Consider the following 27260-nt stretch of genomic DNA (forward strand, 5'->3'; position numbering starts at 1 on the left):
GGATTCTGATCCTTGGAGTTTCATTTACATTTTTGGGGGGGAAAAGGGCGCAGGGTTAGAGGCAGGGAGAGACTTAATTTTCCCTTAAAGTTTCTCTAGTCCTGCTACAAATGCCAGTACAAAAGGTTTACATGCAAACCCCACGCTAATAAAAATCAAAGTCTATATTGATTTAATTTCCAAATTATTAATCAACTTCACAGCTGAACAAAAATATTGTATTGCTCAGCTCAAGCAAATCCTAACATCTTTTCCTCTGGCTATGAGACCAAGAGCTGATGAAGGACAAAAGTTAATGTATGTATAGTGTACACTTGAGTTGGGCAGCTCAGAGCTCTTAATGGACAGTGTCATTGCCAAGACTAACTGCACTGTCCCTACAGCACAGAAAGTTTTGCAGTATTCTAGAGAATGAAATATTTGTCATTTGCTTCCAGTGGGGCAAGGCATTTAAAGCAGATTATGGATCAGACTGTGTCCCAATGACACAAGGGATGGCATGTTGGTGAAACAACTTGCCATTCAAACTCATGCTCTTGTAGGGAGGTGGAGACCTAAGGGGGTGAAAGTTCTCCATGTGCAGAATGAGGTATCAGTTGCAACAGGAAATTCACTGTTCTAAAAAAATCATATCCGTGTTCAGTTCTCCATCCTGAACAGCACACTAAAAAGGGTGGGATGGACAGATCACAGAGGGGGATATCAGTGAGAGCATCATGGTAATGATATCCAGACTTGGATAATAAAACAGGAATAGAAATATAAACTAGTGAGCAGGGTGCCAGATCACCATGCTAGTTTTTGCTAGATTCAGAATTCTCAAGTATTTATATAAACACCACTATGGACAAATCCGTTTTTAACAGCCACACTGGTGCAGCTTCCAGTGAGTTAGTGGAACCCACACACCAATCAAAGGGCAAAATTTCATCCTAAAATTCTATTAGATTTGGAAATAAAGAGTATGAACGCAAAATGCATGTCAAAGCTTCTTTCTGAACTATGCAAAATATTGGTAATACCTAAACTCACCGGGGTTTAATTTTCATTCCAAACTCAGGTCAGAGTTGTCAAATGATTCACAAGCTTTTCCCACACAATCTGGTCCAATGTCACACAAACATGGTCCAATAAATGCTTTCTATCATGTAAAATGTGCAATTCAACATGAACACAGGTGAAATTCTGTTGTTTCTACGCAGCTTCCCTTTGGGACCTGGGGTTGCTCAAACCTGAAATTCAGCTCAGAAATCTGGGTCTTTGTGGAGTAAGAACATAAGAACGACCATACTGGGTCAGACCAAAGGTCCATCTAGGCCAGTATCCTGTCTGCCGACAGTGGCCAGTGCCAGGTGCCCCAGAGGGAATGAACAGAACAGGTAATCATCAAGTGATCCATCCCCTGTCACCCATTCCCAGCTTCTGGCAAACAGAGGCTAGGGACACCATCCCTGCACATCCTGGTTAATAGCCATTGATAGACCTATCCTCCATGAACTAATCTAGTTTTTTTTTTGAACCCTGTTACAGCCTTGGCCTTCACAAGGAGTTCCACAGGTTGACTGTGCATTGTGTGAAAAAATACTTCCTTTTGTTTGTTTTAAACCAGCTGCCTATTAATTTCATTTGGTGACCCCTGTGTTCATGTGTTATGAGAAGGAGTAAACAACACTTCCTTATCTACTTTCTCTTCACCAGTCATAATTTTATAGATCTCTGTCATATCCCCCCTTACTCATCTCTTTTCTAAGCTGAAAAGTCCAAGTCTTACTGATCACTACTCATATGGAAGCCATTCCATACCCCTAATAATTTTTGTTGCCCTTTTCTGAACTTTGTCCAATTCCAATATATCTTTTTTGAGATGGGCAAACACATCTACACTCAGTGTTCAAGATGTGGGCATACCATGGATTTATATAGAGGCAATATAATATTTTCTGTGTTATTATCTATTGCTTTCTTAATGATTCCTGTCATTCTGTTCACTTTTTTGACTGCCGCTATACACAGAGTGGATGTTTTCAGAGAACTATCCACAATGACTCCAAGATCTCTTTCTTGAGTGGTAACAGCTAATTTAGACCCCATTCTTTTATATGCATAGCTGGGATTATGTTTTCCAATGTGCATTACTTTGCATTTATCAGCATTGAATTTCATCTGCCATTTTGTTGCCCATTCACCCAGTTTTGTAAGATCCTTTTGTAGCTCTTCACAGTCTGCTTGGGACTTAACTATCTTGAGTAGTTTTGTATTGTCTGCAGATTTTGCCACCTCACTGTTTACTCCTTTTTCCAGATCATTTATGAATATGTTGAATAGGACTGGTCCCAGTACAGACCCCTTTGGGACAACACTATTTACTGCTCATTCTGAAAACTGACCATTTATTCCTACCCTTTGTTTCCTATCGTTTAACCAATTTCCAATCCATGAGAGGACCTTCCCTCTTATCTCATGACAGCTTACTTTGCTTAAGAGCCTTTGGTGTGGGACCTTGTCAAAGGCGTTCTGAAAATCTAAGTACACTATATCCACTGGATCCCCCTTGCCCACATGCTAGCTGATCTCCTCAAAGAATTCTAGGAGATTGGTGAGGCATGATTTCAGTTTACAAAAACCATGTTGACTCTTCCCCAACAAATTATGTTCATCTAGGTGTCTGACAATTTTGTTCTTTACTATATTTTTAACCAGTTTGCCCAGTACTGAAGTCAGACTTACTGGCCTGTAATTGCCAGGATCACCTCTGGAGCCCTTTTTAAAAATTGGTGTTACATTAGCTATCCTCCAGTCATTTGGTACAGAAGCTGATTTCAATGATGGTTACAAACTACAGTTAGTAGTTCTGCAATTTCACATTTGAGTTCCTTCAGAACTCTTGGGTGAATGCCATCTGGTCCTGATGACTTCTTATTTCAAAACCTCTTCTAATGATAGCTCAATTTGTGAGTGTTCCTCAGATTTGTCACCTAAAAAGAATGGCTCAGGTTTGGGAATTTTCCTCACATCCTCAGCCGTGAAAACCGACGCAGAGAATTCATTTAGTTTCTCCGCAATGGCCTTATCGTCCTTGAGTGCTCCTTTGGCACCTCGATCATCCAGTGGCCCCACTGGTTGTTTAGCAGGCTTCCTGCTTCTGATGTACTTAAAAATTCTTTTGCTATTACTTTGAGTCTTGAGCTAACTGTTCTTCAAATGCTTTCTTGGCCTTCCTAATTACATTTTTACACTTCATTTGCCAGAGTTTATGCTCCTTTCTATTTTCCTCACTAGGATTTAACTTCCACTTTTTAAAGGATGCCTTTGTCTCTCACTGCTTCTTTTACGTTGTTTAGCCACAGTAGCCCTTTTTTGGTTCTCTTAATGTGTTTTTTAATTTGGGGTTGAGCCTCTATTATGGTGTCTTTAAAAAGTTTCCATGCAGCTTGCAGGGATTTCACTTTTCACACTGTACCTTTTAATTTTTGAATAGTCTCCCTTTCTGAAATTAAATACTACAGTGTTGGGCTGCTGTGGTATTTTCCTTGCCACAGGGATGTTAAATTTAATTATATTATGGTGACTATTACCAAGCGGTCCAGCTATATTCACCTCTTGGACCAGATCCTGTGCTGCACTTAGGACTAAAATCAATAATTGCCTCTCCTTTTGTGGGTTCCAGGACTAACTGCTCCAAGAAGCAGTCACTTAAGGTGTCAAGAAACTTTATCTCTGCATCCCATCCTGAGGTGACATGTACGCACCCAATATGGGGATAATTGAAACCCCCCATTATTATTATTGAGTTTTTTATTTTAATAGCCTCTCTAATCTCCCTGAGCATTTCACAGTCACTATCGCTATATTGGTCAGGTGGTCAGTAATATATCCCTACTGATATATTCTTATTATTAAAGCATGGAATTACTATCCATAGAGATTCTATGGTACAGTTTGGTTCATTTAAGATTTTTAATTCATTTGATTCTATGCTTTGTTTCATATATAGTGCCACTCCCCCACCAGCATGACCTGTTCTATCCCTCTGATATATTTTGTACCCTGGTATTACTGTGTTCCATTGATTATCCTCATTCCATTAATTTTCTGTGATGCCTATTATATCAATATCCTCATTTAATATGAAGCACTCTAGTTCACCCATCTTATTAATTTAGACTTCTAGCATTTGTATATAAGCATTATAAAAACTTGTCATTTTTTAGCTGTCTGCCAGTACATGATATAATAGAATAGGACTCTTTTTCACTTGACTGTTTCTCATCAGATCCTACTTGTTTTTTTAATCATTTTTCATTCTCTCCTCTTTACTAGGACATAGAGAATCTTCATTAATAGATCGTCCCCTAAGAGATGCCTCTGTCCAACCACGTGCACCTCTGCACCTGTCGGCTTTTCCCCAGCCCTTAGTTTAAAAACTGCTCTATGACCTTTTTAACGTTAAGTTCCAGCACTCTGGTTCCATTTTGGTTTAGGTGGAGCCCATCCTTCCTGTATAGGCTCCCCCTTTCCCAAACTTTTCCCCAGTTCCTAATAAGTCTAAACCCCTCCTCTCTACACCATCGTCTCATCCACGCATTGAGACCCTGCAGTTCTGCCTAACTGGCCCTGCACATAGAACTGGAAGCATTTCATAGAATGCTACCATGGAGTTCCTGGACTTCAATCTCTTACCTAGCAGCCTAAATTTGGCCTCCAGGACCTTTCTCCTACCCTTCCCTATGTCATTGGTTCCTACATGTACCACGACCAGTGGCTCCTCCCCAGCACTACACATACATCTGTCTAGATGTCTCGAGAGATCTGCAACCTTCATACCAGGTAGGCAAGTCACCACGCGCTTCTCCCGGTCTTCACAAACACAGCTAGCATTGTTTCTAATGATTGAATCCCCATAACTATTACCTGTCTTTTCCTAAGAACTGGAGTTCCCTCCCGCAGAGAGGTATCCTCAGTGAGAGACCACGACATCATCTGGCAGGAGGGTCCCAACTATGGGATCGTTTCCCTCTCCTCCAGTTGGATGTTCTCCTTCCCTGGGACTTTCATCCTCCTCAACCGCACAGAGGCTGTCAGACCAGGGGTAGGACCGTTCTACTTTGTCCCGGAAAGTCTCATTTACTTACCTCTCTGTCTCCCTCAGCTCCTCCAGTTCAGCCACTCTGGTCTCCAAAGCCTGTACACTGTCTCTGAGGGCCAGAAGCTCCTTACGCCGAATGCACACATACACCACCCGCCCAGAGGGCAGGTAATCATACATGCTGCATTGGGTGCAATAAACTAGATAGCCCCCACTCTGTTGCTGGACTTCAGCCTGTATTCTCTTTTTACTCCTGCAGGTTGTTCCTTTGCTGATGTTTTGTTTTTATCAGGGGGCGTTTTAGGCCTTAAGTCCAAGAATGTTACATGTATCTAGCCCCTCCCGCCCCGCACACACACACACGCTCTACAGACAACAAACTTACCCCCAGGGTCACATAATTGCTCCTCATTCACCTGGAGAAGTCCCTCGCGAAACTCCCCTGTTAGACACTCCTGTTTGCTAGCTCCTCTGGTCGCTGAGGAGTGACTTTTTTAAAGCCCTGGTCTTCCTGAGTAGCCCTGCCCCCTGGTTAAGGGTTAATGGGTGCTAAAAGGCTTAGGGATCAAAACTTGGTAAAGAAGCTCTCAGCCTTGCCTAGCAGGCTGCTAGGCTCAGCACATACACGGTCAGCACACGGTCACCCAAACAAACCGACCACACGGTATATTTCAGTCAAGCAGCAAGCACACCACAAACACACACGCTACAGACAACAGACTTAGCCCAAGGGTCACGTAATCGCTCCTCCTTCACCTGGAGAACTCTCTTGCTGCTCTTTGTGGCTAGATCTGTCTCTGTATTACAGGTGGGCACAGTGCCTAGCATAGGGTGACCTCCAGACATAACTATCAGTAATAAATAATAATAAGTGAGATAAAACCTCTGTGGACTACACATGAAGAAAGTGGTCTCCAAACCTTAACCAGGTGGAAACATTGAGTTCTTTACGAGTCGATCCAGCAAAGCATTGACTACTCTGGCCCTGATCCAGCTCAACATGGAGGCATGGGCTTAACTGCAAGCCAATGAGAAGTCACATTGCCTTCAAGTGTTTTGCAAGATCAAGCTGCTAATTCCTTTATATAATTGTCATTAATATAAAGGGAAGGGTAAACACCTTTAAAATCCCTCCTGGCTAGAGGAAAAACCCTTTCACCTGTAAAGAGTTAAGAAGCGAGGATAACCTCGCTGGCACCTGACCACAATGACCAATGAGGAGACAAGATACTTTCAAAGCTGGAGTGGGGGAGAAACAAAGGGTCTGGGTCTGTCTTGATGATGCTTTTGGTGGGAACAGAACAGGAATCGAGTCTTAGAATTTAGTAAGTAATCTAGCTAGATATGCGTTAGATTATGATTTCTTTAAGTGGCTGAGAAAATAAGCTGTGCTGAATGGAATGGATATTCCTGTTTTTGTGTCTTTTTGTAACTTAAGGTTTTGCCTAGAGGGATTCTCTAGGTTTTGAATCTGATTACTCTGTAAGGTATTTACCATCCTGATTTTACAGAGGTGATTCTTTTTACTTTTTCTTCTATTAAAATTCTTCTTTTAAGAATCTGAATGCTTTTTCATTGTTCTTAAGATCCAAGGGTTTGGGTCTGTGATCACCTATGCAAATTGGTGAGGATTTTTATCAAGCCTTCCCCAGGAAAGGGGGTGAAAATGTAAGGGAGGATTTTGGGGCGAAAGACATTTCCAAACGGGCTCTTTCCTAATAATAATAATAATAATAGTTAGACGTTTGGTGGTGGCAGCGAAAGTCCAAGAGCAAAGGGTAAAATAGTTTGTACCTTGGGGAAGTTTTAACCTTAGTTGGTAAAAGTAAGCTTAGGAGGTTTTCATGCAGATCCCCACATCTGTACCCTAGCATTCAGAGTGGGGAAGGAACGTATAATATACTTGGTAAAATTAACATAATTAATTTGCTGATTAAAGAAATGATACCTTTTAAATTAATTCCTGCTGTCTAGGAAACCGACCAACTTTGTCGGGTGCATTCTGAGACAAAGCGTGTGAATATATTTTCTGAAATGGGAGCTTCGATTTTGGCAGTTTGCCCCAGCCCTGAGAAGGGGACAATGTGGAGCTTCACGACTTCAGGTAGAGCTGTGGGAAGGACTGTGAGCCAGCAGGCACAATCCATCCCCCAGCTTTGCCAAGGCGAAGATGGCTGCACTGTTCCTTCTCCCTCCTGAACATCGGGGCACTTTTGTGGGATGGTGCACTGGGGAGCAAGGCCTTGTCTCTTAAGCTTTTTCAGGAGATTTACACTCCCACTGGTGCACTCCCCCAACCTGAAGAATACAGTTGCTTTGCCTTCTTTCTCTCCTCACTGCACCCATGATACCCACTGTGAGGTAGTCAGGGAACTTCTGTTTGACAGGATTATCTTAGCCAATGTCTAATCAATTAAATGTAGCAATTATACATCTTAAAAAACACACATCATAGTCAGATACCTCCTGTTGAATGTTTCTGTGGTTCCAGAGAGAAAGAACGAGAGAAGAAATGTGATCAAACAAGCCAGCAGACCATACAGGCTACAAAAGGGCATCTCACTTCTATTTAAATTTCCATTGCTTGAAATCTTATCTTCACTCGACCTCCAAAATGGGTCTCATCAATCTTCTGTGCATTGAAAAACAAAGCATCAATCGGTGGTATTTATGTATCTCTAGATCATTATTAGTATTTGTACCATAGTGGTGCCTAAAAGCCTCCAACTGCGATTAGGGCACCATTGTGCTCAGGATTGTACAAATGCATAGTAAGAAACAGTCCTGGCCACAAAGAGCATACTGTTTAATTAGGAAAGACAGACAAGGGATAGATCACGATCAGTGGAACTGGAATCAGAGGGCCCACATTCTCTCTGTTTTGATAGGACACCAGTGGAAATACAGAATGCTGGGGAGTTAGGCTGGAAGCAACTGAGCCACATGGCCAAAGCAATGTGCAGGATTTAATAACCTTCTACATGTTTGATACAAACTGCGCTCAGTTTCACTCTTTGCTAGTGAAGCAAGATCGCAGCATCTGAGCAGTGTGTTCTCTGAGGTGCATCACCCGGCAGAGTGAGCAATGGAACTCGGTCTGATCCTTCCCGCCCAGAGCCCTGGATTTTGCAGACACAAACCTAGCCCAGAGATGGACCCGGTGGAAGGAGAAGTTCAAGCTGTACAGAGACCTGGCCATGCAGGAGGACAACAACAGCTGGAAAGTACAACTACTATTTTACCTTACTGGGGAACAAGACAGAGAGGTCTGCTGCACGCTGAAGCTTTGCACTGCCTTGAGGCTCACAGCAGCCCTAGGAACCCTGGGGACCTAGTGCTCCCCAAAGCTAAACAAACTGTGGAGCAACATAGGTTTTTCTCTAGAGACCAATCCAAAGGGGAGGGCACAGATCCCTAAATTACAGCCTTATGTGCACTGGCTGCTACATACAATTCTGGGGCACTGACAGACTCCCTCATTCAGGACAGGATAGTCAGCAGCAATTGGGATCACTACCTGTGGCTGCTCCAGGAAGGCGATCTCATATCAGACAGATGCTGAGACATGGCAAGCAGTGGAAGCCTTAAGAGAAAGGATGAAAGCCCTAGAAGTCACAACACTCCCCAGAAGTATACACAATGAAACAACAGCAAAGGAGAGCAGATGGTCAGGGTTCCACACCCATAGTGAGATCTATTTATAGTGAGAGACAGCACAAGTGGATAAAGGAAAAGTGCCCCGCACTACAATAGCATTTCAAGGAATGCGGCATGTTGTACATTTTTAGCAGCGTGTGTAAGAGCAGAGGAGGGTCTCAGAAAGAGCCAGACAGACTCGTACAAAAGGGGGATGGCATGTCAGACAGTAAGGATGACATCGTGGCTCTCTCCTCAGATCAAGAGCATACCAGTTGCAGGCTGTTGGGACTAACCCACTCATTACAATGAGCAGGTGCAATCTAATAACGTACGAAAGCACAATGCAGTTCATTGGAAAAGGTGATATCATAGTAACCAACCCCCAAAACAAACAGTACCAACTGACATTTGTGGTGGTAGATGGCAAGCACCGCAGACCCCTCTTGGAGAATACAACCATACAAACATGGACCCTATCAGGGCATCAGAATTTTATAACTGGGGTGCAAGAGGCAAAAAGAGGAGACCCACGGACAATGGAGACAGTTTAAAAAGTATACGGGGAGGTTTTCACTGGTGATGGCTGCCTCAAAGGAAAGCTGCGACTGGAAGTAGACCCACAGCGGAACCGGTGTGCTTACCACAAAGGAAAATTCCAGTGGCTGTACATAATCCAGTATGCAAGAGGCTTGAAAGTCTGCAGAGCTGGGGTATTGTGATGGGGCAAACTTGCTACACTGGCCCTGAGAGGGTTGAATTAGGCCAGGTGGGTCCAATCAGCCAATTAGGCTGCAAACAGAGGAGACTTAAGCTGGAGGAAGTTAATTAGATGAAGGCTCAGCTGTGAGGGAACATGTGGGGCTTCTACAAAGCCAGGAGTCTGGCAACAGTGGAAGAAAGCCTGCAGCCCCTTTTCCTGAAATAAGGGAGAAGGAAGGGAAGAAGAAGCCTGGAAGGAAGGAGTCCAGGGGTGAGAGCAGTAAGGTGGTAGAGATGCACACCTTAACTGATCACTACACGGCCCTTGACTGGAACCCAGAGTGGAGGGTGGGCCTGGGTTCCCCTACCAACCATTGCAGAGAGGTACTGTTTGGGGGCAATGAACAGGAAGACTGCCTGAATCACTGTCAGAGTGACCGGGTCAGGGCAGTGGGCATGAGGACTGCTTGATGCCGCGTGGAGAGTAGAGACTTAAAGCCTACCCTGGAAGGGGAACTGCAGAGGGGCTGCAGAGAGAGACAGACGTGGAGGGACGGCATGCAACTATGGGAAGGGGCATTGGCCTTGTGAGATATTTCCCAGAGCGGCCAGGTGGAGGCACCATCCCAGCCGTGAAAAGAGCCCCCCATCACAGGTACCATAGCACCTACAGAGGCCAGTATAGCCTGGTAATCAGTATGGCAGTATAAAGAAACCAACAGGCAAATTACACAATAGGCAAAGACCCAAAGCCACTGAACTAAGCATTGAAAAGATGCCACTATCCTCTATCACAATTGAAGTAATCTTGCCAGAACTTTCCAAAGCCAGAATCTTTATGGTCTATGATGTGAGGAACAGGTCTTGGCTCATAAGTCTTGATAGCAAGTCCAACATCACTGGCCCCAGAATCACTGGATAGGCCAGTCTGGGGGTCATGCCAACTGAAAGGTCTGTGCTTTTGGTAGTATATCGCCAGCATCACTCGGGCAGCAGGATCAGAATGTAGGTCTCCACTGACACATTGGAGGTGGATGGGGGTTCCGCCTGGCTCAAGGTCTGGTACCAGGTCACCCTGGATGAGAATCTGGCTACATCTGGAGTCGATCAACGCTGTCATAGGAATTCCTTCTATGAGCACCGGGACCCTGAGCTTCTCTGGGATCCTCTTCCGGGCCTAGGGGCTGGCTACCCAGACCTGCCCGTAATTGCAGTCCATATAGGGGCAATCATGACGAAAATGCCCCTCTTGACCACATTCATAACAACTGTCTCTCGTCGCTCTGGATGGCAAGTCCATTCAAGTTGGCTCGGCTCAGATGAGTGGGGTCTCATCCCGCTGTGTAAGACCTTGAGTGGCAGTTGGCTTCTGATTCGGGTCAATGTTCCTAGTCGCAGCTCCCAACAGGCGTCATACTCCTCTCAGTGGGGCCGGGTGGGGTTTTTGCCCAGCTGGCTGGTCTCTCCCCACTGGGTCCCTCCATCTTGCGGGGTCAGGGTTTTGTAATCTCAGCTGCCAAGTAAACCTCCATCAGTCCAACCACTTTTGTAAGTGTCTTCACACCCACTCTTTACCCCGGCTGGAGGATTTGGGTGAACTGTTCCAAAATTACCACTTCTGTCACCTGAGCACCAGACTGCTTGTTGGGCTCTAGCCATCGCCACGCGTATTCCTGGAGATGTTGATCCTCCGCTCGCAACCTAGCTCCTGCAGGGTATCATTCCTAATGAAACCATTGGCAGCACGTCTAGAGGCTGATACTGGTCTGGTGTAATATGGTCGCCTTCATCTTTTCATAGTCCAGGGTGTCCTGGTGGTCAAGGTTGCAGTAGGCTGCCTCGGCTGGCCCCGTTAAGTATGGGGCTAGAGGAGTGTCCCAGTGTCATGCTGTCCATCGTGCAGTGATGACCACCCGTTCACACATCACAAGAAAGGCCAGAGTCCATAGATTCACCCCTCTTAGCAGGACAGTAAGACCTAATGGCCAAAGTCAGTAAATTCATCCCTGTTAGCAGGGTAGTGAAGCCCACTGGTCTGAGTTAGGAAGGGGGCCCACCACACGCAAAAAAGGGGAGGTTGGTGGCCCGGGTAGGGAGGTCCAGGCCCTCCCTCTCCACTGGACCACAGCCCAGGTAGTAGCAGGAGTGTTTGCCACTGAGTCACCAGGGAATTCCAACCAAAACACACTGACTCAAAATTCCAGTTCACTAACCGGGCCACTATCTAATTCCTGTGGGCTGCTTTTTACCGTAGTTCCCACTGCTGTGGTCTGGGCGTCTCTGCTGTCTCCAGGTTCCCCGGTCTGCACTGTCCCTGGCAACTCTGGACTCTGCAGGGCCTCCGTGGGTACCCTAGCATCTGCCTAATTGCAGCATCTCTGGCTCCCACGGCCTTGGGCTTTGGCTGATCCTTGGCTGGAGAAGGTGACATATGTCTTTCCTCCCTGGTGGTCAGCAGCAACTGAGCTGAGCTGCTCCTTTTTACACTTGTGCATTTTGAGCATGCCCAGTAGAGCTGAGTGAGCGTGGTTTCCTCAGACCATAATGTAGAGTTAACCCTTGCCTGTCCAGTGCAGGTTAACACAGGGGAGGCAACAAACCCCATAGGTAAGCATGAAAAAGGCAACCTTAACAGAGAGCTAGATGCTGGGGGAGAAATGGAACAGGGTCATAGAAGCAACAAGATGGAAATCAGTGGGGGAATTTGATCAACATCTTAGATTTGATACATAAATACAAGGAGTGTGGTGAATAAACAGGAAGAACTGAAACTATCAATACATAACCTAAAGTTTGACAACTGACTTCACAGAGACTTGGTGGACTAAGATTCATGACTGGAATATTCGTATAGAGGGGTACAACATGTTCAGGAAGGACAGGCGGGATAAAAAGGGAAGAGTTGTTTCATTATTAATCAAGAATATATACACTGTTCTGAGGTCCAGAAGGAGGTGAGAGGCAGACCAGTTGAAGGTCTATGGGTAAAATAAAAGAGGTAAAAAAATAGGGGTGATGTATGGTAGGAGTCTGCTATAGACCACCAAATCAGGAAGAGGAGGTGAATGAGGTGTCTCTAGAACAATACATTTCTATTTCTAGAAAAGAACTATCCAACAAACAAGACCTGGTAGTAATGGGGGACTTTAACTACGCAGACATCTGTTGCAAAAGTAATACAGCAAAACTCAGAATTTCCAATACATTCATGCAATATATCTGTGACAACTTTTTTCCCCCCAGAAACTGGAGGAAGTAACCAAGAGGACAGCCATTTTAGACATGATTCTGACTAACAAGGAGGAATTGGTAGCGTATTGGAAGTTGGAATGCAATTTGGGTGAAGGTGATCATGAAATAATAGGTTTTTTTATTCTAAGAAAAGGAACACATGAGAAGAGCAGAATAAAGACAATGGACTTTTTTAAAAAATGCAGACTTTAACAGACTCAGAGAACTGGTGGGTAAGATCCCATGGGAAGAAAATCTAAGGGAAAAAAGGAGCTCAGGAGAGCTGGCAGTTTATCAAGGAGACAGTATTCAAGACACAACTGCAGTTCCTCAACACAATTAATATTAGCAACAAGTGGGGAGGAAGGCAAGCCAAAATAGGAAAAGGACAGATTAAAGAATATTTAGATAAATTAGATATATTCAAGTCGGCAGGGTGTGATGAAATCCATAGAATCATAGAATATCAGGGTTGGAAGGGACCTCAGGAGGTCATCTAATCCAACCCCCTGCTCAAAGCAGGACCAAACCCCAACTAAATCATCCCAGCCAGGGCTTTGTCAAGCCTGACCTTAAAAATACCTAAGGAAGGAGATTCCACCACCTCCCTAGGTAACGCATTCCAGCGTTTCACCACCCTCCTAGTGAAAAAGTTTTTCCTAATATCCAACCTAAACCTCCCCCACTGCAACTTGAGACCATTGCTCCTTGTTCTGTCATCAGCTACCACTGAGAACAGTCTAGATCCATCCTCTTTGGAACCCCCTTTCAGGCAGTTGAAAGCAGCTATCAAATTCCCCCTCATTCTTCTCTTCCGTAAACTAAACAATCCCCGTTCCCTCAGCCTCTCCTCATAAGTCATGTGTTCCAGTCCCCTAATCATTTTTGTTGCCCTTCGCTGGACTCTCCTGAATTTTTCCACATCCTTCTTGTAGTGTGGGGCCCAGAACTGGACACAGTACTCCAGATGAGGCCTTGCCAATGTCGAATAGAGAGGAACGATCACGTCCCTCTATCTGCTGGCAATGCCCCTACTTATACACCCAAAAATGCCATTGGCCTTCTTGGCAACAAGGGCACATTCTTGACTCATATCCAGCTTCTTGTCCACTGTCACCCCTAGGTCCTTTTCTGCAGAACTGCTGCCGAGCCATTCAGTCCCTAGTCTGTAGCGGTGCATGGGATTCTTCCGTCCTAAGTGCAGTTGCACTCTGCACTTGTCCTTGTTGAACCTCATCAGATTTCTTTTGGCCCAATCCTCTAATTTGTCTAGGTCCCTCTGTATCGTATCCCTACCCTCCAGCGTATCTACCTCTCCTCCCCAGTTTAGGGTCATCTGCAAACTTGCTGAGGGTGCAATCCACACCATCCTCCAGATCATTTATGAAGATATTGAACAAAACCGGCCCGAGGACGGTTTTCATCCTAGGGTACTTAAGAAACTAGGTGAAGCAATTTTGGAACCATTAACAATTATCTTTGAGAACTCATGGAGAGTGGATAAGGTCCCAGAGCTACTGGAGAAGGGCAAATATAGTACCTATCTTTAAAAAGGGGAACAAAGGGAGGACCCAGGGAATTAGCAACCAGTCAGGCTAATTTTGATACCTGGAAAGATACTGGAACAAATTATTAAACAATCAAATTGTAAGCACCCAGACGATAACAGAGTTATATGGAATAGCCTGTATGCATTTGTCAAAAACAAATCATGCCAATCCAACCTAATTTCCTTCTTTGATAGGCTTAGTGGATAAGGGTTTATCTTGTGGAGTGATTTATCTTGATTTTAGTAAGGATTTTGATACAGTCCCACATGACACTCTCATAAGCCGTTAGATGTGGTCTAAATGAAATTACTATAAGTTGGATGCACAACTGGTTGAAAGACCACACTCAGAAAGTAATGTCTCCAGTAGTGTCCTGCGGAAGTCAGTCTTGGGTTTGGAACTAGTCAATACTTTCATTAATGACTCTGGAATAAGCTTCCAAGGGAGGCTGTGGAATTCCCATCATTGGAGGTTTTTAAGAACAGTTTAGACAAACACATGTCAGGGATGGTCTAAGTTTACTTGGTCCTGCCTCAGCGCAGGGAGCTGGACTAGATGATCTCTCAAGGTCTCTTCCAGCCCTACATTTCTATGATTCTCTGACAGAACACTACCAGCTTTTCTACAAAGATGCAGGGACAAAAACATAAAACTCAGCCCAGAAAAAAATGCAACTCCAATAATGTGAGATGACATACATTGGACATCTACTCACAGTACAGGGACTGAAAGCAGATCCCAAAAAAGATCAAGGCAATCAGAGACATGCCAGCTCAAGTGAATGTGGAAGGGGTACAGAGCTGCAGAGAATGGTAAATTTTCTGTCCAAGTTCTGACTGCACCTGGCTGCAGTAGCAGAAACCAGACATCAGCTCACAAGGCACTACGTTGAGTGGGATGGGGTAGGTCCCCAACAGAAAATGATAATGGATGCCCATGTTGTGAAGCACTACCAGCCAAGAGAGCCACTGACACTTCAGTGTGGACTGGGTGTAGCTCTTTTACAGTAGCACCCAGTCACTTATGCCACCAGAACCCTATCAGAGACTGAACAGGGGTCTGCCCAACTAGAAAAAGAGCTTCTGGTTGTGGTGTTTGGAATGGAATGGGTCCACCAGGGCACCTGTAGCCACCCAGTAATTGTACAATCAAACCACAAACCGCTAGAGATAATCAAGGCAAACCCCCTTCTTAGTGCTTGAAAGAGATTGCAATGAATGTTGATGTGCCTCTGGTGCTACCAGGCAGAGATCATATCTCATCCAGGATGATTACTGGTATTAGCTGGCACCCTAAGCAGGACATCTATGCCCAGTATCAGTGAGTTGGGGGAAGGTGATCAGGACATTGAATCTATTAACACGCTGCACTATCCCCCAGCTTCGACAGCAAAACTGTTCAACAGCAAAGAGGCTACAGAAAAGGAAATCCAATTACAGGCAGTCAAGAAAGCGAGGTTAACAGAGTGGTCAGAAGACAAAAGCCAAGTACTGGTAAGAGTAGGATCATATTTTCATATTAAAGATGAGCTGAGTGCAGAATGGAATCATACTTCAAGAAGAGAGAGCTGTTGTCCCTGCCTTGTTACATAATTACATGCTTCACACCTGGGCATTGACAGCTGTCTTAGATAGGCTCGAGAGTACGTTTACGGGCTGGGAATGAATACATGACTCTGCTCCTTAATAAAAGGGTGTGACACTGGCCGATTGTGTGATAACCACAAGCAGAAAGAGGCTCTGTTACCATATGGACTGCCCATGACAGTGGGAACAGAATTATTTACCATCAGAGAAAAGCAGTTCTTGATTACAGTGGCCTACTATTCAAATTATTGGGAAGCTGATGCTCTGCCTGACACAAGAAGCAAATTTGTCATCCTCAGCATACCCACAAGGTTGTTTCTTCTGAGTCAGACCCCTTGTTAGCATTTTTTAGCACACAGGAATAGCCCATCACAGGGGTGCCAAAGCAGCACAGCACAAGCACTGAGGGGACAAAGGACCAAAGTTCTGCTACCAGTGAGGGGGAGACCTGTTGCAGCCAGAAGGCTGGAGATACTGCCAAGAGGAGATACCCAGCAATCAGAGAAAGCAGGCATTAGGATAGGACAGGTCAGCCAAGGTGTAAGATTAGATAGGTATATAAAGGGTTAAATTAGTTTAAAAAGAAACAAATATGTTTTTGTAGATGGCTGTAAAGTGCAGGCCTGTTAGCAGTTGCTGGAAGGCCTTGAAAGAATGTGGTTTAACTAGAAAAACTAGACCTGAAAGGTAGCTGATAAGATAGACCAGTGGTTTTCAACCTTTTTTCATTCACGGATCCCTAAAATTTTTTTGAATAGAGGTGCAGACCCCTTTGGAAATCTTAGGCATAGTCTGCAGACACTGTTCTATGGTAACGACAACCTTTTGCGGACTCCTCGTCTGCGGACTGCCAGGGGACCATGGACCACAGGTTGAAAACCACTGAGATAGACAAAAGAACCCTCCAGTTATCAGGCATAGTTCTAACTAGTTTAAACAATAAGGAAGGATTGTGTGTGTTGAACCAATAATGACACCAAACCAGTCAAAATCTATTTTTTAGCCAAAGTTAGCAATTGGCAATGACATCACTTGTTTGTTGAAGAGTATAAAAAAAGTGAACTCTTGAAGGGTTCTTTGCTAATACCTGCCTGACCAAGTTGGGGGCCAACCAACTTGGATCTAAGCACCCTTGGGTTTAGCCCCTTCATGAATATCTTGATCAATTACTTATAAATGTCTGTTGCTGTATGGATGTTTTAACTGCTTATTAGTTAGACTTTTAGACATGTTTAGAGCAATTGCACAAGTACCATTCGGCCTTTGGATTTAATAAAGGAATTTATGGTTGACTTAGTGTCTAGTTCCAACACAAGGACCTACACAAGCGCCACACAGGCACTCCTGTGTGGATCCGGCCATTAGAAAGACACCAGAAGGAGTGGACTAAAGGAGTCATGAGGTGCACAGCAACACCCAGGACATATGAGGTGACTACACAAGAGGACAAGTGATTTGAAGGAACGGGAGGCACTTACAAGCCAGCAGACACAACACCAAGAGAGAGGCTATAGAAATCACCAAAGAATGGCAAGAGAGCGAACCATCCAGAGGCCAAACCTAGAGGAAGGGAGGACAGTCCACAGAGGGATAGTTTGCTAGACTCAGGGACAGGCGACAGGGAGACAGAGATAGGTTACTCCTGGTGTGGTCACCTGTTGAGGAGACCAAACAATCTCAAAGACTGTGTAACCAGATGAGTCTGTGGTAAAGATAGGTTCAGAGTAACAGCCGTGTTAGTCTGTATTCGCAAAAAGAAAAGGAGTACTTGTGGCACCTTAGAGACTAACCAATTTATTTGAGCATGAGCTTTCGTGAGCTACAGCTCACTTCATCAGATGTATACCGTGGAAACTGCAGCAGACTTTATATATACACAGAGAATATGAAACAATACCTCCTCCCACCCCACTGTCCTGCTGGTAATAGCTTATCTAAAGTGATCATCAGGTGGGCCATTTCCAGCACAAATCCAGGTTTTCTCACCCTCCACCCCCCCCCCCACAAATTCACTCTCCTGCTGGTGCTAGCCCATCCAAAGTGACAACTCTTTACATAATCAAGTCGGGCTATTTCCTGCATAAATCCAGGTTTTCTCACATCCCCCCCACCCCCATACACACACAAACTCACTCTCCTGCTGGTAATAGCTCATCTAAACTGACCACTCTCCAAGTTTAAATCCAAGTTAAACCAGAACATCTGGGGGGGGGGGTAGGAAAAAACAAGAGGAAACAGGCTACCTTGCATAATGACTTAGCCACTCCCAGTCTCTATTTAAGCCTAAATTAATAGTATCCAATTTGCAAATGAATTCCAATTCAGCAGTTTCTCGCTGGAGTCTGGATTTGAAGTTTTTTTGTTTTAAGATAGCGACCTTCATGTCTGTGATTGCGTGACCAGAGAGATTGAAGTAAAGATGAGACTCCAACTTGGCTATGAGCTAGCAGCCACTAGCTGAAGGGATAAGTGCTGTGGGGTCTGGTCGTCTATTTGTTTTTAATCCTTTTTAAAATGTTTGTAAAATAGGGACAATGTATCATGATCAGTGGAACTGGAGTCAGAGGGCCCATTTTCCCTGGAGGGACTGTTATTGATGGGATACCAGTGTAAACAGGGAACACTGGCGAGATAGGCTGAAAGCAACTCAGCCACTTGGACAGAGCATTGCACAGGCTTTAATAAACGAGGATAATGATACTGACTTCCTTTGAAGAAAATAGCTACATAAGAGTTTGGAAATAATAATAAAAAAATAATACCTAACAAAAAAGTTTCAGATCTTTCCATTCCATGAAACGTTTCAATATCTATGATTTTGACATTTTAGCCCTCTTCGGGATGAAAACAAATTTCAAAACATCAGAATTTCTCTCAGGACGGAAATTCAAATTTCCAACCAGTTCTAGTCCTTAGATTATATAATCCCCCAGGTAGGGACTATGCCTTTCCTTCCGATTGGAAAGCTTCTATCTTCCCAGATCGCTGCACACATTTAATGAGATGTCATAAGCATTTTTAATTTTCCATTGACATTTGCTTTTCTTGCCTTGCACAAGTTATTCTGACACTGCTTTTAGGCCCCAACAACTGTTTTCCTTTCATATTAACTACCGTTTCCCTTTTAAAATTAGTTATTACTATAATTCAATATGGCATGGTAAAATTAATTAATAATATATAATTAGCACCTTGAATACTGAAGGGTCCCAAAGTGCTCTGAGCATACACAGATGATACAAAACGTATGGGCCAAACTTTGCTGTCAGTTACATCAGTTCAACTCCACTGACTACAATATTCCCTGCATTTAACTTCAGTAAAGTGGAAAAGATTTAAATGAGGATGGAATTTGTTCCTGTAGATCCTGCAAACAGGAACTGATAAACCCACAGCGAAATGCAGCCACCTTTAGGAAAGACAGCAGGAACACTTTAACAGCACAGAGCCATCCTGCATAACAATTTAGGATAAGAAGTTCTTAATTCTAGGCTGGATCTACCAGCATGCTCGAGTTGCTTTGCACTACTCTGGAAACCCAAACCAAGCCAAAAAACCCAAGCATACCCTGGTTTAACAGCCGGTGAGACCAGGTTTACCAGCTGCTTTGTGATGTCAGAGCAGCTAAAATATTGGTGCATATTGGTGAATCTGGCCTACAGTAACCAATTCAAGCTTAATTTTTAAGAAGAAATTTAAGTAGGGCAGAAAGAATACAATTACCCAACTGGAATTAGACCACTGCAATTTATAGCTACCATCTCAAGGTAACATATGATGCAGCAAATATTATACACTGCATATTGCCCTCCTTAGAGATCTGTATGAGGTAGTTTTCTACAATCTTTTGGCTGTTTCTTCTCCCTTTTAACTGCAGGTTCGGACTTTCTTCTGGAAAGAAGAGAAAGTGGAGTTTGGGGGCACAAACAGTAGGATTAGAGGAAGGAATTTTTTGGAGGGTGAATGAATTAGCAGTTCTACTCCCATGTGCAGTTCTGTGCACTGTCAAGGGACCCTCCCCTCCCAAACAAACAGGAGAAATAAACTGAAATAAAAAGCAAACAGAAGAAAACACCCTACACAGAGCTTTGGATCCTCATGTTTTCCCCTTTAAATAAACAACAACAATACATTGTAATGATGCTGGTGAATGTGCCTTATCATTGACTGAGAATGAGATTCACTATCCATTTGATTTTTGGCATATTACTCAATCAGGTCCTTAACTGTGGAAATTTAGTATTTTTATATCTTAAAAAAAAATCTGCACAGGCAAATCTGCCAAGCCTCCCCTTCGGCTACAAGTCTAACAACTGTTGAAGGACAAAAGATAAAATATGTGAATACCATTGCCATGGTCCACTGAGTTAAAACAAACGGCCCCCATTTGACCTTTAAATTGAAGGGTTTCCCTTTATATCACTAGAGGCAAAATGCATGGACATGAGTACAACACACACACAAAAAGGGACTCAGGCAGCTGAGCTGTATTTGATTTGTGAGAATTTTATTCATTTTTAAGGAGGTTTTTTTTTTTCTTCCTTTGGAGGGGGGTAAAACAAAAAGTCAAACTGATGAAGAGAAATGGAATCAGAAACTGGCCTGGGTTATGTTCACTGCTGGTTGGTTGGTCACCCTGAGGGAAATGATATGTGTGCAGCTGGGATGATGAATTGGGTTTGTTTAAGCCATCATTACATTGTACTTTTTTATGGACCTCAGTATTTATAACACTTAAAGTTGATTGAGTAATGTGGGTTGCCTTGGTGTCCCTGCTGGTCAGCGGGGGTGACGGGCCTTGACAGCAAACATGAAGATATTACTGCTCCAAGACTGGTCCAGGATGTCGAGGTAATCTTAAGCAATCTGCTGCTTGCTGTAGTGTGTAATACACTGTTGAAAACTTTCCCTTGGAGTGTATATGTAGGTATGTATGTAGGTTTGTATATAAATCCTCTGTGGAGAACTCACACATTCAGAGCTTCAGTATGCAACAGCAAAATTATTTCAAAAAGTTTATTATTTCAAAATCTGATTTTAGTTCAGGAGCAACATCCTTACAAATTGGTGCACAGTAGATATTTTAAAATATATTTAATAAATTAATCCTTTTGGGTTAGTCTCCCACCTTCTTTTCTGTTGAACGACATCAGCTTTGCATAATCATTAGGAAGAATTTACTGGCTTAGGCACAAAATCTCCAACCCTTCCTTTGATGATGAGCTTTACTTACCAGCTAAAAAATTAATAATTTACCCTAGGCAAGTAGAACTTTTCAGACACCAAGTACATAACTGTAACCCACACACCTTCTGGGTGTGGTGTTCTGTCCTATCTAGTGGCACCAAGACCACTTGAGAGACAAAATGAGTCTGCTCTACAGCCTTAGCTAGAAGCTAGTTGGCTTTTAGCTCATGCGGTAGAGGCTCATGCTTTAAGCTCCAGACGCCCCAGGTTCAATCCCGCCAACCGGGGTCTGTCGGCGTTACATAACATTATAGCCAGGTCCTAGGCTAGGGTAAACTGGCACAGCTCCAATACAAATTTGTGTTTATTGGTATGGTGTTTCACTGCACTTGGATAAATAAGAAAAGGTACAAAACCACATATTTCTTCTCATGATCATCTCAATGTCCAGATTTTACTGTAAATAATACACAAGGTTGTGTATAGAAACCAACTGGCAAGAATTGAAATAATGTATAGGGCTAGTCTTTCAGTGGGTAATACCAATCGCATGAATAAAGATTTCCTTTATCTGTCTGAAAAAAGATTTGCATACATCTTTCTCTCTCTTTTCACACACACAACTACATTAAAAGAATGTTAAGGTTGAAAAGTCAAGCACTCCAGAAATGCCAGAATGAAGGTTGCCTGTGCAACCTCAGTTTGGTCTCTTTGTGCATATACACTATGACACCGTCTTTAATTACATGATCACATACTATTTTTTCACCACAGGATTCCTGCACCGAATGGACGGTGCTCACTGATTGAGCAAGTATTCAATGTTTTGTTCATTGTTTAGTCGGTGGCCCCAAGAGTTATTTACTGCACACTATTCAAACCATACTCAGAAGACAGAATTATTAATTTCCTCATGAACTTTTCTATGGGGCTTATCACTAACCGAGCACTTCACAAATGTTAATTTATTTTCACAACAGTCCTGTGACGTGAGGAAGTGATATTATCCACATTTTACAGATGTGGAACTGAGGCACAGCGAGATTACGGTCTAAAGTGTCCACTCTTTTGGGGCGTCCAATTTGGGATGCCTAGGACTTGACATTTCAGACCACTTAGCATTATACAGCATTTTATATGTTCAAAGCACAGCTGCCATTGACTTCTATTGCAGCTGTGAGTGTCTAATACTTCTGCAAATCAAACCCCATGGTCTTTCAAGTCAGGCACCCAGAAAATGAGGAACACACAATTAGTAACCACCTAGGAAACATTAGTTTTAAGTGTCTTGAGCAGCATCACATAGGAACTCAGTGGCAGAGATGGGAACACAATCCAATTCTCCAGGGAGGCATTACAGTGAGACAATGAAACATTGTTTCTGTTCCTGCAGTCTCCTACCTCATTCACTACACACCTTCCAACTTCTGCAGAAAACAAAAAATGAGGCAGGGATCCTAAAGAAAACAAATCTCCTTCATTACAGAACCCTGATTTGTCCCCAGAGCAGGTCCTGGCTGCGCACTGAATGAAGCAGATGGCCGATTCGAGGATTCGAGGAAGAGATGCTGGAGGCCCTCACCCTCACTGCATTTAATAGGAATGGTTGGCATGTAACCTCTCTCTCTCTCTGGAGCCACTCAGTACCTCACAAGACGAAGCCCTAAATGAGCCAGAGCAGAAAATCAAAGGCACTATGTTCATGAATGTAAATGAGATTTCAAAGGGTATGAAATAATCAAGTGTTTGGAACTCTTCCGGGTGGAGGTCCAATGAGATGCTGCTGTTGCCTTTTTTTTTCTTTTATTCTTTTTTTATTTTTGCTGGCAGGGGTAAGAGTTGCATTGTTTGTTTTCTGCCTGTCAGAGGGACTCTATATTTCCATGTTTTGCTAGGTAATAACCTTTCTTAATAGATTTTCAGAGTCCATCTTAAATACAACCTGCAGCTGCAAAACTGAATACTGGAAAAAATGTTAATAGTAAAATTTTGTTAAATTAATTATAAATCACAGGAATGTATCCCTGCTTCCTAAAAGAGTGAATGTGCTATCCAAGACACCCACCCATTCAGTATCCAGAGGTCGAGCAAGATAGTATTAGAGCTTCTGAACAAAGTCTCTTATTCACCATGGCCTTACTTGGATCACATCCGTTTGTTTTGTGAGTATGGGGATGCAAAGAAGAAATAGTATCTGATTTGTAACTTTAAAATAAAACCACTTAAAAGGAAAAGATTGGTACAAACCATTTGAAAGGCTGCACAATACAGAAATATTTTGCCATATGAGGTTCTAATTGTAAAACTTGATCCCAGTTAGCAAAGATCCTTTTATATCAGTTTACAGAATAAAAGTGTTCACTCTTCTCCCACCCAATGCACAGTGCAAGAGCCTGAGCCTGTCAATACTGAGTCACATAAGCAACTTCACTCCACTACCATGCAGAGGGTCAACCGGAGAGCCAGGCACTACTTAAAATCCCACACAAACCCTGTATTGAATGCTTAAGCTGGATTTAAGTGTTCCACAGGCCCTTTGCATAGGGGTAAATTTCACCCTTATGTGAATAGTCCCATTTCATTCAATGATATTACTCACATGAGTAAAATTACACACATGCATTAGGAGGACAGGGAACCAAAAGGCTTTGTCTAGAAAGTAATAATAGAATCATAGAATATCAGGGTTGGAAGGGACCTCAGGAGGTCATCTAGTCCAACCCCCTGCTCAAAACAGGACCAATTACTCACCAAATCATCCCAGCCAGGGCTTGGTCAAGCCTGACCTTAAAAACTTCTAAGGAAGGAGATTCCACCACCTCCCTAGGTAACGCATTCCAGTGCTTCACCACCCTCCTAGTGAAAAACTCAGAAGCATGGGCTGTAGGAGCTCCTTGCGCTAGATTTCACAGGCCTAAGCCCTTGGTGGGTTCCCATAAACACTCACACATTTTGAGTAACAAAGACTTCCTTAACCAGGGGTGCCAGAAATTAAAAGGTGAAAATACCCTAGTCACAGTGATTTCAACCGTTATAATAAAGCAATTGGATCTACAGATCTCCATGCAGATGTAGATCTCCATTGGCTCTTCAACAGGAGCAGAGTTAGGTCAGTGCGGAATAGTCTTCAAAATCCTACCCTACCTGAGGTTTTACAGGAAAAAAGTTTTTACAAAGGTTTCAAAACAAACAAATAAAAAATACTACCATGATATTTGCTTCTAAAATGCCATTAGAAAAAATGTTTGGCTCGAGGGGTTGGGTTTTTTGGTTTGGATTTATATCTGAAACTTTGCATCAATGTGACAGTGTACCAGCGCCAGGATGGGAAACCAACTAGCCTATGTTTCCTTGTCCATGCTGAGTGCAATGCAGAAAGGAAACTTGCCCCTTACATGGTGAAAAGTGAATCCAATTTTAAAAATTATTTCAGGTTGAATTATTGCAGGTGTTACTGGTAACATGAAAAAGTTGTTTTTTAAAATATATGTGTTTTAAACTGAGTTTTCTTTTTCTTTTTGTTAAAGAGAACCTTTGTTACACAATAGAGTTTCCAATTATGTAGATATCAATGTTATTGTAGTACTTTATCATAATACTTGACTCTTTATATATTATGTCTGAACAAGCCACAGAGTTGTAATTGTATAATACTACTTTGGTTTTGCAATGATGAGAAAGGATCAGGGCAAGAGGCTGAGGTCTACAAAACTCCCTGGAATTGACTCTAAATGAAATTCTGTTTAGGTGCACGTACTTTTACTGGCAGTGCATCCAAAATATATGATAAGGTAATGATAATAATGTCAGTTCACTGTTTCTTAGGCAGGAATAATATTACATAGACTTTACTATAGGGGCCTATCACACGCACAAAAGCCTGCACTGTGAATGAAATGGTATTTGCCTGTTTATGTGAAGAATGATGAAACTTTAAATGAATCGTTGACCTTTCTTGAATGACATGTGACCTGTAAGATATCTGAGCTGTATATCAAGAGCAGTTCTTGAAAATTGCTGTCTGCTGACCGAAAATAAACAATAAGATATCAAATATGGTTTGAAAAAATTGACTTGGTTTAACACGGGGTGGGGGGGTGGGAATTGAATTATTTTGACTCACCAGTCAGAACACATCAATTCATTTCAAATCATCCTTCATCTAGAGACTGGAAGGGCTACTTCTTAAGTTTGAAACTGCTTATGTTTGAGCAATTGCTATTTACGAGAATGCATGCTTTATTTAAACAATAACCTCCACTAATAAAGAAGCTCTAGACAAAGGGATAGTCAGAGTGAGATGGATTCTAAAATAGAAGAGAAAACCTTTGTTTTTTAATCAAAGGGAGTCGTGTTTGGGGTGAAAGGTCAGAAAATAAGAGTAAATTTTCCCTCCGGTTAATGCGACATTTGGGCCTTAGAGGCCAACAACCGAGACAGTTACACAGGTGCAAACTCCAAGAAATCCAGGATTTGCACCAACTGAGTTTACCCCTAGAATTTGTTATTCCAGTGCAAACTGCAGGTTGCCTTATCTACACTTGGCATTTGCACTGGTGCAGTGCAAAGGAGTTGACTCACCGGTGGTGCCTCCTTGTGGCCAGGCATGGTGTAGCAGTTCTGTCCCCTCAGAGTGTTTCCTGCCGATGGCCGTGCTGCCTCTACAGTGGTCTGCCTCTTCCTGTGACTTGGCCCTCTGGCCACATTATTTTAAAGTCTCTCCCCTTCTAGGGTAGTCTATGAACAAAAAGCAAGGGGAATTAATGCAAGTAAACCGAGTTAATAGGAAATAGAGGGGAAGGATTCCCTTCCAAGGTTCATCAGAATCTGGCCCTCTTTTCAGACAGGGGCCTTTAGGCAGTGGTGGTCTGGGAAGCTCCTGCCTTCAGTCAAGAGCTGAAGATCTGTTCTCTTCCTTGGTCTGCCAACAAGTGAGCTGCTCTGCTCCCCTTTTAAGCTCCTCCTCCAGCCTGTGCATGCCCTGCAGTTGTTGTGGGGAGGAGCTCCCGACCCTGACCCAGAGCAGTTCCTTAACCTGTTGTTGTCCAGTGTGGGGTTTGTACACCCCATCACATGCAGCTACACCAGCTGCTGGTCACTGATGGCTGAACTGATCCCATCAATAGACAAGGCCTTTGTAGTTTTCTATAAAGTGTAAATCTTGTAGATTTGACTTTTAAGCCCCATCCTTGGTAGGCCTTTAACTGTGTTTTCTGAAGCCCAGAAAACTTGTTTTTAAAATGCTCAGGGCTATCTCAGTTTAAACCCACTTTGGCCAGTGTAACGAAGGCTAGAACAAAGTTTAAACATGGTTGGCCCTCATTTCCACTGGCTGGCTAACCTGTGGCCCAAAATATGTTAAAACAGAATTTTTAAAATGTTCATCTAGGACAATTAAAGTGTAGACAAAAACATATGCAGGACTTGAGCTCCCACTGACTGGGAATACAGTACTGGGGATATATGCTCCTAGGTGATTCTACAATTCTATTTTTGCTGAAATTTCCAACTGTTTTACTAGGTCACCGTTCAGTTACTGCAGCGGTATGCTGGCGTAATTGAAAGCAGAACTGGGGCCCACGTGCTGGCGCCCAGCAAAATTTCACAGAGAAGAGGAAGAAAGTGAGGGGGACGAAGCAAAAGATGGAAGAGAATGGAAAAAAGTGAGACATACTGGTACAGTATGCAGCCTTCTCCACTCAGTGGAAGAAAAGAAAAAAAAAGAAAGAAAGAAAGAAAGCAGACCCTGCAGTAAAGGGTGTGCTGGAACAGCATAGGCAGATAGGTAGATCTACACCCAGTGGCCCAGTTACTGATATTTTACTGTCTTAGATGGGTTTGTATTACCAGTAGGAACAAATTTCTTGACTTTATGCCATTCCGTTACCTATAGTGGAATAAATAATACATATAAGCCTCTGTAGGGAAGTCAGCAGGGAGCTGTCTGCCTCCATGCGAATTTAAAAATCTCTCCGCTGCCTCAGACCCAAATAAAAAGCCAGCATTTGGCAATGACAAGTGGCTTTGTGACCCAGAAGGACTTTGGATCCATAAACCAACAAATGGATTCATTACACTCACCCATAGAAGAAGTTTGTTCATCTGTGACAGCTATAACACGGATAATATTATTCACTCAGGGCGAAATTCACCCACGCGCAGAGGCCATGCACAAGGCCCAGGATCCCACTTACAGTAAGCCCTTAACATGGGGCTTAAATTGGGTTTAAGAGGTGCATAGCACCTTGTGCTGGCCCTCGTCAGGGAGATACATTTTACCCT

This window comes from Caretta caretta, chromosome 4, assembly GCF_965140235.1.
Source record: "Caretta caretta isolate rCarCar2 chromosome 4, rCarCar1.hap1, whole genome shotgun sequence".
NCBI lineage: Eukaryota > Metazoa > Chordata > Testudines > Cheloniidae > Caretta > Caretta caretta.